The sequence below is a fragment of the Apodemus sylvaticus genome, chromosome 22 (genome assembly GCF_947179515.1).
Source record: "Apodemus sylvaticus chromosome 22, mApoSyl1.1, whole genome shotgun sequence".
NCBI classification, from domain to species: domain Eukaryota; kingdom Metazoa; phylum Chordata; class Mammalia; order Rodentia; family Muridae; genus Apodemus; species Apodemus sylvaticus.
The window spans coordinates 55,954,995-55,970,571 of NC_067493.1; the positions used below are offsets into that span (position 1 = coordinate 55,954,995).

At 58.5% G+C, this 15,577-nt stretch overlaps 1 protein-coding gene across 1 annotated transcript in view; it reads left to right on the plus strand.

Moving 5' to 3' along the window:
- Positions 1-15,577, plus strand: part of Kiaa1671 (KIAA1671 ortholog) — a 139,624-nt gene that overhangs the window by 46,485 nt on the left and 77,562 nt on the right.

Consider the following 15,577-nt stretch of genomic DNA (forward strand, 5'->3'; position numbering starts at 1 on the left):
CTCTTACCATCTGTTGGGATGTTAAGTGTGCCCCCCCAAGGCCTGGAGTCTGCACGGAGCGCCTGGGACCCTGCCCCCGAGTTAATCCTGATTGGTGAATAAGGATGCCAATAGCTGGGCAGAAGAGACATAGGTGGGGTTGAGGTTTTGAGGTCCCGCGGGGGAGGGAGCAGGACAAGGAGGGAACAGAGAAGGGGCCACCATGTGGTAGAAGGACAAGGAGAGCCGCCGTGGGCTAGGGGCGCAGAGAACCTGGCCCAGAGTGCGGCCTGGCCGAGCGGAGAGCGGCCCAGACGGAACCTAGAGAATAGCAGGCGATGACTTAGGGTTATCCGTGGGAAGGTGGACTCCAGCGACATGGAGGGTGGGCAGCTGCCCGGCTCTTGCGCTGCCCAAGACGCTAAAAGATATAAAGGTGGCGCGTGTCCTCCATCTGAGAACATAAATGGCTAAGGTGGGCAAGAAACCCTTCGTTCGCCAGGAATAATTAACAATCTTCACTACACCGGGGGTGCCAGCCACGGCCTGGGACAGCATCTGCCGAGTGGCCCTGGGAATTTGCTTGGTGCACAGATCCCAGTGGCGGCTCCACAGGCCTGGACGTGGCCTCCTCTGCAGGTTCCCGTCCTCAGATTTCTTCCATACCCGTGTCTCCAGTTCCTCTCCGGTGTCACCGCCTCCCTTATCTGATCAGTGTGAACTTGTGCGTGTGTGTGCGCTCGTGCATGCGTGTGTGTGTGTGTGTGTGTGTGTGTGTGTGTGCGCGGGCACACGTGCTGTGAAGGCAAAGGCTACTGAGGGGGAAAGGATCGGAACCGCTTTACAGCCCCGGCTCGCAGGAGGCGCCCCCGGCTGAGGCCCCTCCTCTCCCCGCTGTCCCCGGAGCCCTGCGTGGCTCGCCTTGGCTCCGCTCTCTGGCTTCCTCCGTGTCGTGTCGCTCGAGCCCTGCCTGAGGCCCGTGGGACTTCCTCCGGAGTGGGAGTGGGGTGGGCGTGGGGGTGGGGTGGGGGTGGCGGTGGGGGGACAGCCCAGCCCTTGCAGGATTGGGCGGTCCCCAGTCTCGAGCCTGCAGTGTAGGGAAGCGGCCACGAGGGGGCGGCGGTTCCTGGCCCGCTCCTCGCTCCTCCCACAGCCTGTGATGGGCGCTCCTGGCTCCTCCCACAGCCTGTGATGGGCGCTCCTGGCTCCTCCCACAGCCTGTGATGGGCGCTCCTGGCTCCTCCCACAGCCTGTGATGGGCGCTCCTGGCTCCTCCCACAGCCTGTGATGGGCGCTCCTGACTCTGGGGACTCATTTTCTCCCGTGGGACAGAGCGAAGGACTCTTCGTTAAAGCTCGAACGAGGAAGTCCCTTCCTGCCGTCTCCACCCCTCCTCTCACTCTCATGCTTACCCCTTTCTTGTGTCCGTTCAACTGGGTATAAGTGGGGAAACTGAGGCCCACAGAGAGGACCTGACTAGGGTAGGGCAGCCTTCCAGGAGAGTTGAGGGGCTTCGGTCACAGCCGTGTGCTCCCCTGAGGTGGTCGGGGAAGTCTTTTCTGGTGCGTGTCTGTCAGTCTGTCTGGTGCGTGTCCGTCAGTCTGTCTGGTGTGTGTCCGTTAGTCTGTCCATAACTTCATGCTGGGCTCACACATTGCCATTCTTTTGGCAGTTTTATTTTTATTTCACGTAGCCCAGGCTGGCCTGGAACAGTCTGTGTAGCCGAGGATAGCCTTGTACCCCGTTTCTCCCGTCTGCCTCCGAGTGCGGAGAGTACGGGTGTGGGCCACCACGCCCCATTTGTGGGTCCCACAGCCCCCTCCGCCCTTGCTTGAGCGCCACCCACCATTCAAGCAAACGCGTCCCATCCTGCTAAGAAGGAAATTACGGTTCAGAGGGGCTCAGCCACCTGTCCGAGGCCACACAGCAGAAAGGACACCTAGAACACCGGCCAGCATGTGTTGTCTGGGACTTGGGCCTTTCCCAGGACTGTGCTAGGTGGTGTGTGAGTGTATGTGTGTGTGTGTATGTATCCGTGTCCGTCTGTCCGTCCGTCTGCCTGCTATCCCCCTGCCAGCTCCCTGCTGCCGCCCCTTCAGGACAGGAGACATCCCATTCCTGGGGCTCAGCTAGGGCTAGCCTTGGCTGCTCAGTCTGTCACACTCTAAGCCATCCTGGGACCCACGGGGCTGACTGATTAGTACCTCTGCCCGGCCCCACCCAGTCCGGCTAGTCACGGGATTGCTCGCCCGCTCGCCTGCAGGGCAGAGGGACACAGGCCACACGCTCTGCCCGTCCTCCTGGGAAAGGAAGACGTCTGCTGTCTCAGGAGCTTAGCTGAGGCCTGGCAGGGGAAATGACCTCTCCTGGCCCCGTGGTGCTTCCGCCCTCAGGGGTGGCCACCCTTCTGCCCAGGGTTTGTGACCTCCAAGGGGTTATAGGGAAGGATGACTCAGGGTGGACCCTGACCTCGGGCACAGTTTACCCAGAAGCCCCTCCTAGAGCAGTAAAGTCACAAGTCCCCTGTTCTGGGGTTCCCACAGTGCCATGGACTTCTGGAAAGGGGTGGGGTGGGGGCAGCTGGGGAGAGGGATGTGGGAGAGGGGGGACTGGGGAGCTGAATGGGGAGGAGAGGGACTGGGGAGAGGGGTGTGGGAGGAGGGGGACTGGGGAGGGGTGTGGGAGGAGGGGGACTGGGGAGGGGTGTGGGAGGAGGGGGACTGGGGAGAGGGGTGTGGGAGGTGGACTGGGGAGAGGGTGTGGGAGGAGGGGGACTGGGGTGAGGGATGTGGGAGGAGGGGGACTGGGGGAGGGGTGTGGGAGGAGGGGGACTGGGGAAGGGGTGTGGGAGGAGGGGGACTGGGGAGAGGGATGTGGGAGGAGGGGGACTGGGGCGAGGGATGTGGGAGGAGGGGGACTGGGGAGGGGTGTGGGAGGAGGGGGACTGGGGAGGGGTGTGGGAGGAGGGGGACTGGGGAGAGGGGTGTGGGAGGTGGACTGGGGAGAGGGTGTGGGAGGAGGGGGACTGGGGCGAGGGATGTGGGAGGAGGGGGACTGGGGGAGGGGTGTGGGAGGAGGGGGACTGGGGGAGGGGTGTGGAAGGAGGGGGACTGGGGAGAGGGATGTGGGAGGAGGGGGACTGGGGAGAGGGATGTGGGAGGAGGGGGACTGGGGAGAGGGATGTGGGAGGAGGGGGACTGGGGAGAGGGATGTGGGAGGAGGGGGACTGGGGAGAGGGATGTGGGAGGAGGGGGACTGGGGAGAGGGATGTGGGGGAGGGGGGACTGGGGAGCTGAATGGGGAGGAGGGGGACTGGGGAGAGGGGTGTGGGAGGAGGGGGACTGGGGAGGGCTGCGGGGCTGTTTTTCGTTAGATCAGCAAGGGCTTCTTGGAGGAAGTGGCTCAGGGTGGGGCATGTCGAATCAGAGGGCGGGTGTCAGGGACGAAGGTCGTGGGGCGTATTTCACTTGATTATGATGGTGATGATGATGGTTTTGAGTAAGAGATCGTTGAAGCTGAAGCGGAGAGGGGATCCTCCGTAGCAGGATGGGGTCGTGTCTCAGTCAGGGTTTCTACTCCTGCACAAACATCACGACCAAGAAGCAAGTTGGGGAGGAAAGGGTTTATTGAGCTTACACTTCCACATTGCTGTCCATCACTAAAGGAAGTCAGGGCAGGAACTCAAGCAGAGCAGGAAGCAGGAACTGATGCGGAGGCCATGGAGGGATGTTCCTTACTGGCTTGCTTCCCCTGGCTTGCTCAGCCTGCTCTCTTATAGAACCCAGGACCACCAGCCCAGGGATGGCCCCGCCCACAACGGGATGGTCCCTCCCACAGTGGGCTGGCCCCACCCACAATGGGCGGGGCCCTCTCCACTTGTTCACTAATTGAGAAAGTGCCTTACACTTGGATCTCATGGAGGCATTTCCTCAAGGGAGGCTGCTTTCTCTGTGAGAACTCCAGCCTGTGTCAAGTGACACACAAAACCAGCCAGGACAGGTTGTATCGGGGTTTTCTACAGAACTTATATTAGAGTGACTTACAGACGTGTCCAACAATGGCCGTCCACCACCGGGAAGTCCGGGAATCTAGTAGCTGCTCAGTCCACGAGGCTAGATGTTGCAGCTGGTCTTTGAGGCCAGCCTGGTCTACACAGAGAAACCCTGTCTCAGAAACCCAAAGGGGAGCCGGGCGGTGGTGGAGCACACCTTTAATCCCAGTACTCTGGGAGGCAGAGGAAGGCGGATTTCTGAGTTCGAGGCCAGCCTGGTCTACAGAGTGAGTTCCAGGACAGCCAGGGCAATACAGAGAAACCCTGTCTCGACAAAACCAAATCCAAGAAAGAAAGAAAGAAAGAGAGAGAGAGAGAGAGAGAGAGAGAGAGAGAAAGAAAGAAAGAAAGAAAGAAAGAAAGAAAGAAACCCAAAGGGGAAAAAAGTGGGTGTTCTACTTGGAGTAATTTACATAAGGAAAAGTCCCTTACAGGTGTGTCTAGTCACTTGGGTTTTAGTTAATTCCAGATGTAGTTAAGTTGACAACCAAGACTGGCCCTCACAACTTGGTGGAGGTATGTGTGTCTCTGTGTCTGTGTGTGTGTGTCTGTGTCTCTGTGTGTGTGTGTGTGTCTCTGTATGTGTGTGTGTCTGTGTCTCTGTGTGTGTCTCTGTGTGTGTGTGTCTGTGTGTGTGTGTGTCTCTGTGTGTGTGTATGTTTCTGTGTCTGTCTGTGTGTGTATGTGTGTCTGTGTGTGTATGTGTGTCTGTGTGTGTATGTGTGTCTGTGTGTGTGTCTCTGTGTCTGTGTGTGTGTGTCTCTGTGTGTCTGTGTGTGTGCGTGTGTGTATGCCTCTGTGTGTGTGTCTCTGTGTGTGTGTGTGTGTCTCTGTGTGTCTGTGTATGTGTGTCTCTGTGTGTGTGTGTGTCTGTGTGTGTGTGTGTGTGTGTTCCTGAGCACACACCGGGAAGCTAGCTGTCGGCCTTGAGTGTTGCCCATGATGCTTCCTCAGCCTGTGGCCTGGTTCAGAGAGGGGAGGTGGCCAACGCAAGGACACACAGCGCACAGCAGCGCAGCCTGTGTGGGATGGAAGGGGTCTCAGCCACCACCACCCGCCCTGCTTGGCCTGCTGCCCTGCTGAGGCCTCGAACGCTCTGGCCCGCCTCCCCAGTGCACAGGAACAGGGCTGTGGGCGTGATGGCCTCGCCTGGAGGACGTCCAGGCTTGGGTGCGTCCATCACAGACGATGTCACAGGACTGTCGTGGGCTGTCTGCCTGGAGACAGCGCGGAGCTGATGGTGGGAGGGGTTGCGGAGAGGGGCTCACCAAGCGCTGCATCACTAGCACGCCTAGGAGCGACCACACGTGATCACACGTGAGTGAGAGGTGTGGCTTGAGGTTTGCTCGGGCGCCACAAGGACTGGAGGCCTTCACGCGCACACGCTGCAGTGCCCGAAGCGGCCAGCAGAGGGCGCCAGAGCCCCTCGCGCTGAGCTGGAGCCGCGTGCAGCCCTGAGATGCCCGACTCCCTGGGTGCTGGGACCCAAACTCAGTTCTTTGCACGAGCAATGAGAACCGCTAGCCAGCGCCTCCTCTCATTGTCGACCCACGAGGCCCAGCCCAGTCCCGGCCTGGCTGCCCCGCCGCCGGTGTGCAGTACGGCCGTGGGCCCGCTCGGTGATAATAGCCTGGGAGTGTTTCCAGGCAGCGAAGCCATCGTGTCTGTGAGGTCCGCGTGCATGCCGCGGTGGCCACGTGAGCTGTGCTCCGCTCGGTGGGGAATGTGCGTGCGTTGGGGCTGTTTCGGTTCTGGGCAGTTCCTGATCCTGCCTCTTGGTGGGCGGTGGGTGGGCGTTGTCCACCTGAGCTGCAGCATTGCTGGGGATTTGCGCTGCATGCGTGCGCATGCGTGCACGGTGCGGCTGCAGTGGCTGTGCCTGGGACTCTCCCCCAGCCCCACCTGCAGTGTTTGCGTGTTTTGTGGAGAGCTCAAGTTGAAGACCTCGAAATGTTCTGGAAGATTCCATTCCCACTTCCTGTTTCCTACCTCACCCCGTGACTCCTGTCAATGGGCCGTGCCAAGGGCTTTGGAGTCCTGTATACGGGCCCTGTGAGAGATGTGCTATAATCCATTAGTGATGTCTGCGTGAGTCAGGGAGGGGGAGAACTGGATGTCAGGTGTTCAGGAGCAAGTTTTCTGAGACACACACACACACACACACACACACACACACACGTGCACAGTTCAGCTAGCAGTGCAGCTGTAGGCCCAGTCATTGAGAGCTATAAAACCATTTCTACCATTTGGCTTAGAAACTGTCATCACCCCTTGGGGAAACTCACACCCACCAGATGCAACACCCTCCCTCCTTCATCCCATGAGTCTGCTCTCTGAGCACACCCATCTGCACCCCAGAGGCTGCAGAGATGTTGCTGCCCAGTAAAGACTTTTGGGCCTGGCTTTCTTCCTTGGAATGCTTCAGGTTTCATGCCCACAATGTCATGAACAAGTACCTTGTTCCTTTTTCACGGCTGAATAATATTCTGCTAAATAAACATCGCATTTATCCGTCCATTTGCAGACTGATGGACCCGTGGGTGGTTTCCACAACAAGGTTCTCATCAGCACCCCCACCAATTTTTAATCTCCTCACAACCCAGGCTCCTTCCATGCTTCTGTATCAGGCTGCAGAAGAGGTGAGGAGGGACCAGGAGGCGACACACAGGCCGCTCCCAAGGATGGAGGCTGCGTGGCTTCCTCCGTGGCTCGGCAGTCAGGGAGCTGAAGCGTTGCGGCTTCTGATGGCTCATGACAGACAAGGTGAAGGAGCCGGCAGGTGTGTGTGTGTGTGAGTGTGTGTGTGTTGGACATGCTGGGTGGGTAGATCTCTGAAGACCCCCAGTTCACTATTGTACCTTGAGGTTCCCAAATCCAGCGTTGCAACTCCATCCCTCTGGACTGTGCAGCCAGGGCAGGAATTCAGTGACATGTAGGGTCAGAAGAAGGCTTGATGCCTTCGTGCCATGGTGCTGAGAACTCACAAGGATGTAGCTGGACTGAGGCTGGGGGAAACTGAGGCACGGGAAATGAGGTGATTTGGACAAAGCAGAGACTGTGGGGAACGTATGCACCCCGGCTGGGGCTCGAACCCATCGGAAGGGCTCTCTGTAGCCTGCAGCATCAGGTCTCACTGGGGTGGGGTGCGCTCTGAGTTCTGTGTCCCCCCCCCCTTTCCCCACAGCCCTCCTATGAGATTGACCTTAACCAGAAATGACCTCTAGAGGGCAGGGTGGAGGCGCTTTAGCACCAAGGCAGTAGATTTTTAATTCATTTTGTGTGTGTGTGTGTGTGTGTGTGCGTGCGCTCACGTGTTTTGAGAACTATTCATAGCTGTCAGTTCCGTTTTCCATGTGGGTCCCAGGGATCAAACCCGGGGCCCTCAGGCTTTGCGCCAAGCGTTCTCACGCACCGAGCCATCTCGCAGTCCCAAGACTTCTAAAACCTGTCTACCTTGTTCTCCGCCTCTGAGGCCGGCTTTTCCTTCCACGACCCTGTTGACTCAGTCCACGGAGCGCGCTCTCCGTGGCGCATGCGCCATCCTGCCGTGTTCCGCCTTGATCCTGAGCTGGTTTCTGCTGTTGGCGCCCAGCATCGGGGCTGCGCTGGGTCGAGACCCCGCTGTATGACCGCCCGTCCCGCGTGCTGGCCACATTTAGGTTCACAGCGACGCCTCTGTGCCGAAACGGGGAAGAAATCTGTTTTTATTTCTGAAAGGAATGTGTGCTGCGGGGAGCAGGGGCGTTGGCCAGCCCACAGCGAGAGCCTCGAGGGTTTGGGAACAATACCGCTGACACATTGTGGAGAAACCGAGCCTTCGGCTTGAAGGGTCTGACATCTCATAATGCAGGGCCCTGCGCACAGTAGGGCAGCGTCCAGCGGGACCGCAGGGGAAGTGGTGAGTGGGCGAGCTACCTGGGTTCACATTCACACGCAGATGCCTGGGCTGCAGGGAATGGGAGGCGTGACCCTGACTCAGCCCCCAGCCAGCATCCACTTCCTGTCCCTGCCCCGAAAGCGGCTCGTGGGTCAGGCTGGCCACGTGGTCTGTGTGTCTGCGGAGGCTGAAATGTAGGTCACAGATGCAAGCCTTTGACCGACCTAAGACTGCACAGGAGAGTCCCACCCTTCCCAAGTCTTCCCTCCCCACTGCAGACAGATCTAGCTCACTGTGACTCACCAGAGATTTCTTTTTTCTTTACTTTTTTAAAGATTATGTGTGTGTATGTTTATTTATATATGTGTGTGTATATATGTATATATGTGTGTATATATGTGTGTATATATATGTATATATATATATATATATATGTGTGTGTGTGTGTGTGTGTGTATGTGTGTATAGTGCAGCTGTCTTCAGGCACACCAGAAGAGGGCATCAGATCCCGTTACAGAGCATCAGATCCCATTACAGATGGTTGTGAGCCACCATGTGGTTGCTGGGATTTGAACTCAGGACCTCTGGAAGAGCAGTCATTGGTCTTAATCGCTGAGCCATCTCTCCAGCCTCTCCTCAGAGATTTCTAATGCAAGGAATTAGAGCATTGGGACACCCTGACTGCCACGGGGTCCCTGAATCGAGCTTTGCAGCAACCCTGCCCCTTGGGACTGCACATCAGGAGCTAGCAGGAAGCCAGGTCCAGTAAGGGCAGGAACTCAGCGACATGCAGGGTCACTGATAAAGGGCACAGGGGTAACGACGTGTGCTCACCTCTGGGGACCCTGGCATCTGTCCCTTAGAGGCATCCGGTTTGCGTTAGCGTGACGGGTCTTGTCTGAGCGTCAGGGCCTGCCATGGGGGCCTGAGGAGGAGCCGGTGGGCTCTGCTGCTGGGCGGGATGTCTGGTAGCCGGCGCACAAGGGGCTGGGTCGAGGTGGCTGGGCCCTGGCTAGACCTCAGGCATGAGTGGACAGCACCAGGTGAAGGGAAGAGGTTAACTGGGGCCCTGAGGGTCACCACACACACGTGATTCAAAGGACAGGTCTCCTTGTCCATCTCTGGAGGCCAGAGTGGGAAGTCTCGCTGTCAGCAGGGTGGCCTCCCTCCGAGCAGTGCTTGGCAGAGTCCATTCTGTTGCCTGCCGGCCCAGAGGGTGCAGGCTTTCCTTGGCTTGAAGTCACACTCCCTCCAAGGTCTGCCTGGCCCGCCCGTGAATGTGCAGCCTCACCCCACCCCACCCGGGAGTGTACACTCGGCCATCACAGCAAGGCACAGACGAAGGGACTGATACTCATTCCTGGAGGCTAAAAATAAGCACCAGGTCTAGAATCTGGAGGCTTCCGTCTGTCCATCCGTCCATCCGCAGAGGATCTGTGGTTCCTCCTCCTGGGCGTCCTCAGATGACTGAAGGGTTGAACTGTCCCTGAGAAGCGGTCCCCTCACGGCGTCACCTTCTGGGGTGCTGTCAGGGGTAAGTCCTGCTGCTACGAGGCTGGCCCTGTGATCCAGAATGATCCCACGTCGGGTTCCCTATGCTGTCTGCGCAAAGTGGTGTCAGACATCGCTATTTTCAAGTTGTAAGCGGAAGCATAGTTTCGGAAGGGGGGTCATGATTAAGGTGGGGCAATGGGTGGGGTCCGGTGGGGAGAGGCGGATAGGGCCCTGGAGTGGGGCATTCACATAATACATCTAATAATGCAAAATAATCTGCTGTCTTCCGTGGGCTCTGTCCGCGCAGTGGACTTGCCAGGTCTGAGTTTGGAAGTTTCTTTTTTATCTCGGCTCCCCTGGTGCCGAGGCTCCGCCCCCACCACCGAGGCCCCGCCCCAGCACAGAGGCCCCGCCCCCGTGCCACCTGCTATGCTGTGCACGCCCCAGCTGGGCCCCGTTCACGGTGTCCCTGGCTCTCTGCAGGGCCATCTGTCTCGTGTTGCTGTGGGGTTCATCTCTTTCCTGCCCATGTGGCTCTCCGTCTCGGCTCCCTGTCATCCCGTATCCCGTGTCTGTTGTTTGTTCCCCTGCTCGCCAGACCCTGCCTCTCTCTGCAGCCTGGCAGCCTAGAGGAGCCCATAGCAGCAGGATCTGAGGCCCTGCTCCTCTTCTCGCCGTTAGCCGAGCGCCCAGCCTTCCGTCAGTCAGTCAGTCATTCCGTCAGTCTGCCTGTCTGAGAGCGGGGCGGGGCTTCACCTGCTCTGGCGGCGGGCACAGCCTTGGACTTATGTCAGTAACTGAGCTTGACCCAGCCTTCCGCCCTTCTGTCACACAGCTGTCAGTCAAAGCACGGCATGCGCTCCAACTTCCGGTTGGTCAGTTAGTGAGCAGGGCGGGCTTCCAACTGTTGTCGGTCCAGCTGCTCAGTGAACGAGCAGGGGCGCCACTTCCACTATGTTAACCGGTCCATGAGCCCAGGCCCAGCCCTTGTCTTGTCAGTCAGAGGGCGGGGCTGGCCTTAGCCAGAGGGCGGGGCTCGGCCTCCACTGTTCTGTAGATCAATGATCAAAGCCCACCCTCCTCTGTTCTGTCAGCCAATCAGGGGGCGGGGCCCGGCCTCCACTGTTCTGTCAGTCATTCAGGCAGCGCCCCCCCTTCCCTCCCCCCTCCCCCTTCCTTCGCTGTTCTGTCAGTCATTCAGGGGGTGGGACCAGCCTCCACTGTTCTGTCAGTCAGGGGGCGGGGCAGGTCCTTCACTCTTTTAATCATTCAGGAGGTGGGGCCAGTCTTCACCTTTATGTCAGTCATTCAGGGGGCGGGACCGGACTCTACTGTTCGGCCAATCATTCAGGGGGCAGGGCTGGACCTCTACTTTTCAGACATTCAGGGGGTGGGGCCTGGCCTTCTGTCAATCATTCAGGGGGCGGAGCCTGGCCTTCAGCTATAATGCCTGTCCCTGAGGCTGCCCAGCCTGGCCCAGCGCTGTACTAACCACCGCCCAGCGCTGAGCAGCTAAGGCCCAGGCCTTCTGGGTGAGGGTTCCTAGAGCAGGTGAACCTCACCTTGCCTCTCAGGGACTTTGAGGATTATTGCCCCGCAGTGTCCTAGCAGTGAAGCCCAGCCGCGTGCTCAGGGGCTTCCCCTTAGCTGCTCTGCCTCTCTGGGCAGGAGGCGAGTGGGGCTAAAGCATGCATCACCAAGGAACCAGTGTGTCCTTGGAGGCCGGACCCAGCCCCTGCCTCTGCCTCTGCTCCGTCCTGAATGATTCCTCACATCACTTTCCTCTGTGAGAACCAGAAGGACCCGGGCCTGCCTGAAAGCCGGGCCGGCCTGCCTTGTGCTCCTGCCGGGCGCCAGTCTCTGGAATCCCAGCCCCCCACAAACTATGACGTTGGCCAAGATCTATCCTGCTCTGGGCCTCGGCTTCCCGTTCTGTAAAATGGGGGTAACTGAGCTCTTGCCAAGGCTGCTTGCGGGAGGAACACACAGGCGTGAGGACGGCCCCGTGAGCCTGTGCCCAGCTGTTCCTCCCTCTCTGTAAGGTCTCAGGGAGGAGACTTGCTGGCACACATGCCCTTATCCCTCTCCCATGTAACGCACACACTTGTAGGTATAGCACATTCTTATCCACACACGCGGGCGCACATGCACACAGGTGCTCACAGGTCCTGCTCACAGGTCCCCTGGACCACATGGGCGGCTGTGGGGGAGGAGCCCTGACCCCGCCCATCGCCCCGCCCCGTCCTCCCTGGCCCCTCCCCTCCCTGGGCCAGCCCCCGGGATGCTGGCACCTGCTCTGGGGACTGGGCTGCAGTTTCACCCCAGAGGTGGCTGTGGCCTTTCACAGGGCCGTCAGGCCGCCTGGCTGTGAGCCCTGGCTTCTGAAAGATTCATGCCACCCTGAACTTGACTCTGGGGGCGGTGGGAGGAGTGGGGAGGGAGGAGCCACCCCCTCCAGGGACACGGTGGAAGCGCAGGCACTTTGCGTCCCCACATCCTGCTCAGACATGGACTATTACTACTGCCCCAGCCTGCTGAAGCTGCTGCAGTACCTGTGGGTGAGTGCGGCCGGCCGCAGGGGTCTGCAGCTTGTCGGAGCAGCAGCCTCCTGTGCCTTTCTCTTCGCTAACAGCGACGTTGGGAGGAGGGAGTCTGAGGGCGGTGGGCAGCTTGGGTGGGAGCGCAGGCTAGGAGGGACAACCCGCAGTCCTGAGCTGGGACCGGTGCCAGCCCAGTGGGTTCGCGGCTGGTTTCCGCATTTCCTCGGAAAGCATGCTCTCCAGGGGCTCCTGGGCTCCTCCCGGAGAGTTTTGATGGCTTCGCTTTCCTTCCCCGACAAACTTGGCAAAAGTGAACCTGGGACCCCCACCTCCACCTCACTCCATCCCACCCCACCCCCACTCCCACGTGTGGTATACAGCAGAGGAAAGCCTCCCCAGAGCGTCATGGAAACCCTAGTTGGGGTGCCTGCCTGGAAGGCTCTGTGGGCATGGAGTGTTTTTAAACCTCTTTTGACTGAGACAGATCTGCATGTCCTGGGCAACTTGCTTGCCTCTTTCCTCCCTGGTGGGACTGTGTGGCTTATGTGACACTTCAGGGCTCTGCAGTCTGAAGAAATTACCAGGGAATCACCACAGTGTTTGGGTTTTCTAGAATTACTGCTACTGAGTTAAAAATTCTTAGGAAGGAAAGTTTGGAAAAATGTTATATTTTTCCCCCTTCTGAATATTTGCAGATGCTTCAGATACTTGCCACACAGATTTTCCCCAGCTAAAATGTAGCTTTAGGAAACATCACCCTCCTCGGTCTCTCTTAGCATTACCCGCCAAAGCCCTCTTGGAGTGACTGGAAAATGGGAGTTTTACAGTCCCTGATGCCCTCGGATCACTGGGAAACAAACACTTTCCAGTCATGTGTTGATTTATTTTCCTTATTTTTTTAAATTACAAATGTAAACTATAGACAAGACACAGAACACTTGGAATGCTCCACAGACTAACTGTTGGCTCCTGTGTCTCGTCTTCTCGTCTCTTCTCTTCAACAGTTTCATCTGTAGCCCAGGTTGGCCTGGAACTCCCAGGTGTCCCCCTGCCTCAGCCTCCCAAACAGTAGAGGTTTGTGCCACATGTCCTGCTTATTTACATTTTAAAGTCTGCAGCCCACAGGGTCCCAGTGCTCAGCTGTGTCTTGGTGCTTGGACACGGATATGGCTGAGAGACAGTGACCACTTCCCGGGCACGTGGGCCAATAGCTGTGACTGTGTGTTCACACCCAGAGGTGTCAATTTTGAGGTCCTTTGACAGCGTAAACAAGATGCAGCAAGACGCATACGGCCCTGGCTTTGGGGACTTCCGCGGGCATCTGTGGACTTAGTTATATGTTGGTGAGCATGGAGCTGTGGCAAACTTGGCCTTCTGGGATGTGGGGTCCGACAGAGTCCGGCAGGGTGGCTGAGCCCTGGAGGATCTATGAAAGGGTCAGGGGAGGGGCGCTGGGCGGAAGAGCAGTGTGCCAAGGCCAGGGTGGCAGGGCGGGCTCGGAGGTTCAGGAGTGTATGAGTGTATAATATACACAGCCTGTCCTGTCTGAGGCGGGTGGACAGCTTCAGTTCTTCACTGGGCTGACCCGAGGACCAGAAGGAAGATGGGGAGGACGAGGCAGCTTAGGTCTTCTGTAGATGTGGCACGGTAGAACCCTAGGCACCTGGGCCCTACCTACTGCTGGCTCCTGGCCATGAAAATCACCTGCAGTATCTTTGTCCTACCACCGAGTCCTTAGACTCGGGCCAGCACAGGTGTGTGAGGCCACGGCTTGGGCTCAGCCTCCGCCTGCAGAGCTCAGCTGGACGCTCTTACAACCGTGTCGTCCACGGGAGGCCAGGGTGTGTGGGAGACCCACAGGCTGCAGGTTAGCTTCCTCATCTGCAGAGCAGGCCATGCCACCTCCCACACGTCTGTCCGTCACAGTTCCTCCCGGTCCTAGCTTCCGTCCGCAGCCCAGGGCCACTTGGAGACCGCTAGGGCTTTCTTTTCTCAGGGACCCACTGTCGGGTTCAGAGTGACTATCTGTTGGGCGGGCAGGCGGGCGGGCGGGCGCAGTGGGGATCCAGGGAGGGTGGCGTGCCTTCTGCCTCTCCATAGACAGCACATGGCTGTTGCCATCCTGTGGGAGCTGGGATGGCCGTCTTCCCATCTCTGCACTCATTCCCCGGGTCACCACTGTCCCGTCTCCATGCCTCTGAAAATCTGACTTCAGATTGCCCCTAATACTGAGATCAGACAGTATGTGGCTCTTACCTCATTCAGTGTCTTCCGTGTTCATCCATGATGCTGTGGACAGCGAAGTGTGTCTGTGCACAAGTGTGTGCGTGATGCAGCCTGGTGGCCTGTCTGTCCACTTAGATTGCTTCTATGTGATCCTGTGTCTCTCGCTTCGATGAGCTATGAGTGAGGAGGCCTGCGTGGCCTCCTGTGGAGCACGGGGGCCATTTCCCTTGTGTGCCTGCCCAGACAGCGATAGCTGCTCAGCTCTGAAAGCTCTGCGTTCCTGTGCGCACGGAGGAGGCGGCGGCGGCAGAGGGAACGCCGAGGTGCTGCCTTCCAGCAGAGAGCTGGAGCACGGACAGCCCCGCACTGGCTGCTCCCTCGGAAGGCCCACATGGAGGCTCACGACCATCTGTGACTCTAGTTCCAGAGGATCCCACACCATCACCTGGCCTCATTCTCACAGCACACGCGGTGCACAGACACACACGCAGGCCAAACACCCACACCCATAACCCAAGTCAGTAGCTGGAAGGGCTAGGAAGGGGCTCAGCGGGCTAATCTGGCACACGGGCAGCCCTGGGTTCCGTCCCCAGCACTGTATAAGCCACGTGTGGCCCTGGAGACACCCCTGAACTCAGCACTTGGGGGACGGGAGAATATGGAGTTCAAAGTCATCCTCAGGTACACAGCAAGTTAGAGGCCAGCCTGAGCTACAGGACACAACTCTCTCTCCTCCCCCAACCCCTCCAACGAGCAGGGCATCTGCATGAGCTCACTGCTGGGAAACTCAGGACTGGACGCTGAGCTCCGAGGGGCTGAACTCGCCCTCCTGGGGATGCTCGACAGTCTGTCTGGAGTTATTTTCGGTTGTCCTAACTGGGGGGTGGGGGAGGGACTGGTACTTCTGGTATGTTGTGGATAGAGGCCAAGGGTGGTGTTTGATGCTATGCAAGGCGGGGCAGCCTCCCTCCGCTCCCTTAGAACCATCCGGACCAGTCATGACCAACGCATCAAGGGAGATGCTCAGGGGAGGACTCATCAATGAAGATAGGGGAGGACTCATGGGCAGTTGAGGGGAGGATTCATCAATGAAGGTGGGGAGGGCTCATGGGCAGCCGAGGGGAGGACTCATCAATGAAGGTGGGGAGGATTCATGGGCAGCTGAGGGGAGGACTCATGGGCAGCTGAGGGGAGGACTCAGACACCTGAGGGTAGGACTCATCAATGAAGATAAGGGAGGACTCATGTGAGGGCTACTCCACTCAAAGGCTCTGTCTCCCCATGACGTGCTTAGCAGGATCCGAGTCTGCACTTTACTCTCTCATGTGGGACCCACAACAAGGCCTCACAATCGCCCACTGACCAAGTCCTTGCTCTTGTGTGCTCACTGACATGGGTGGTGGGGAGTCC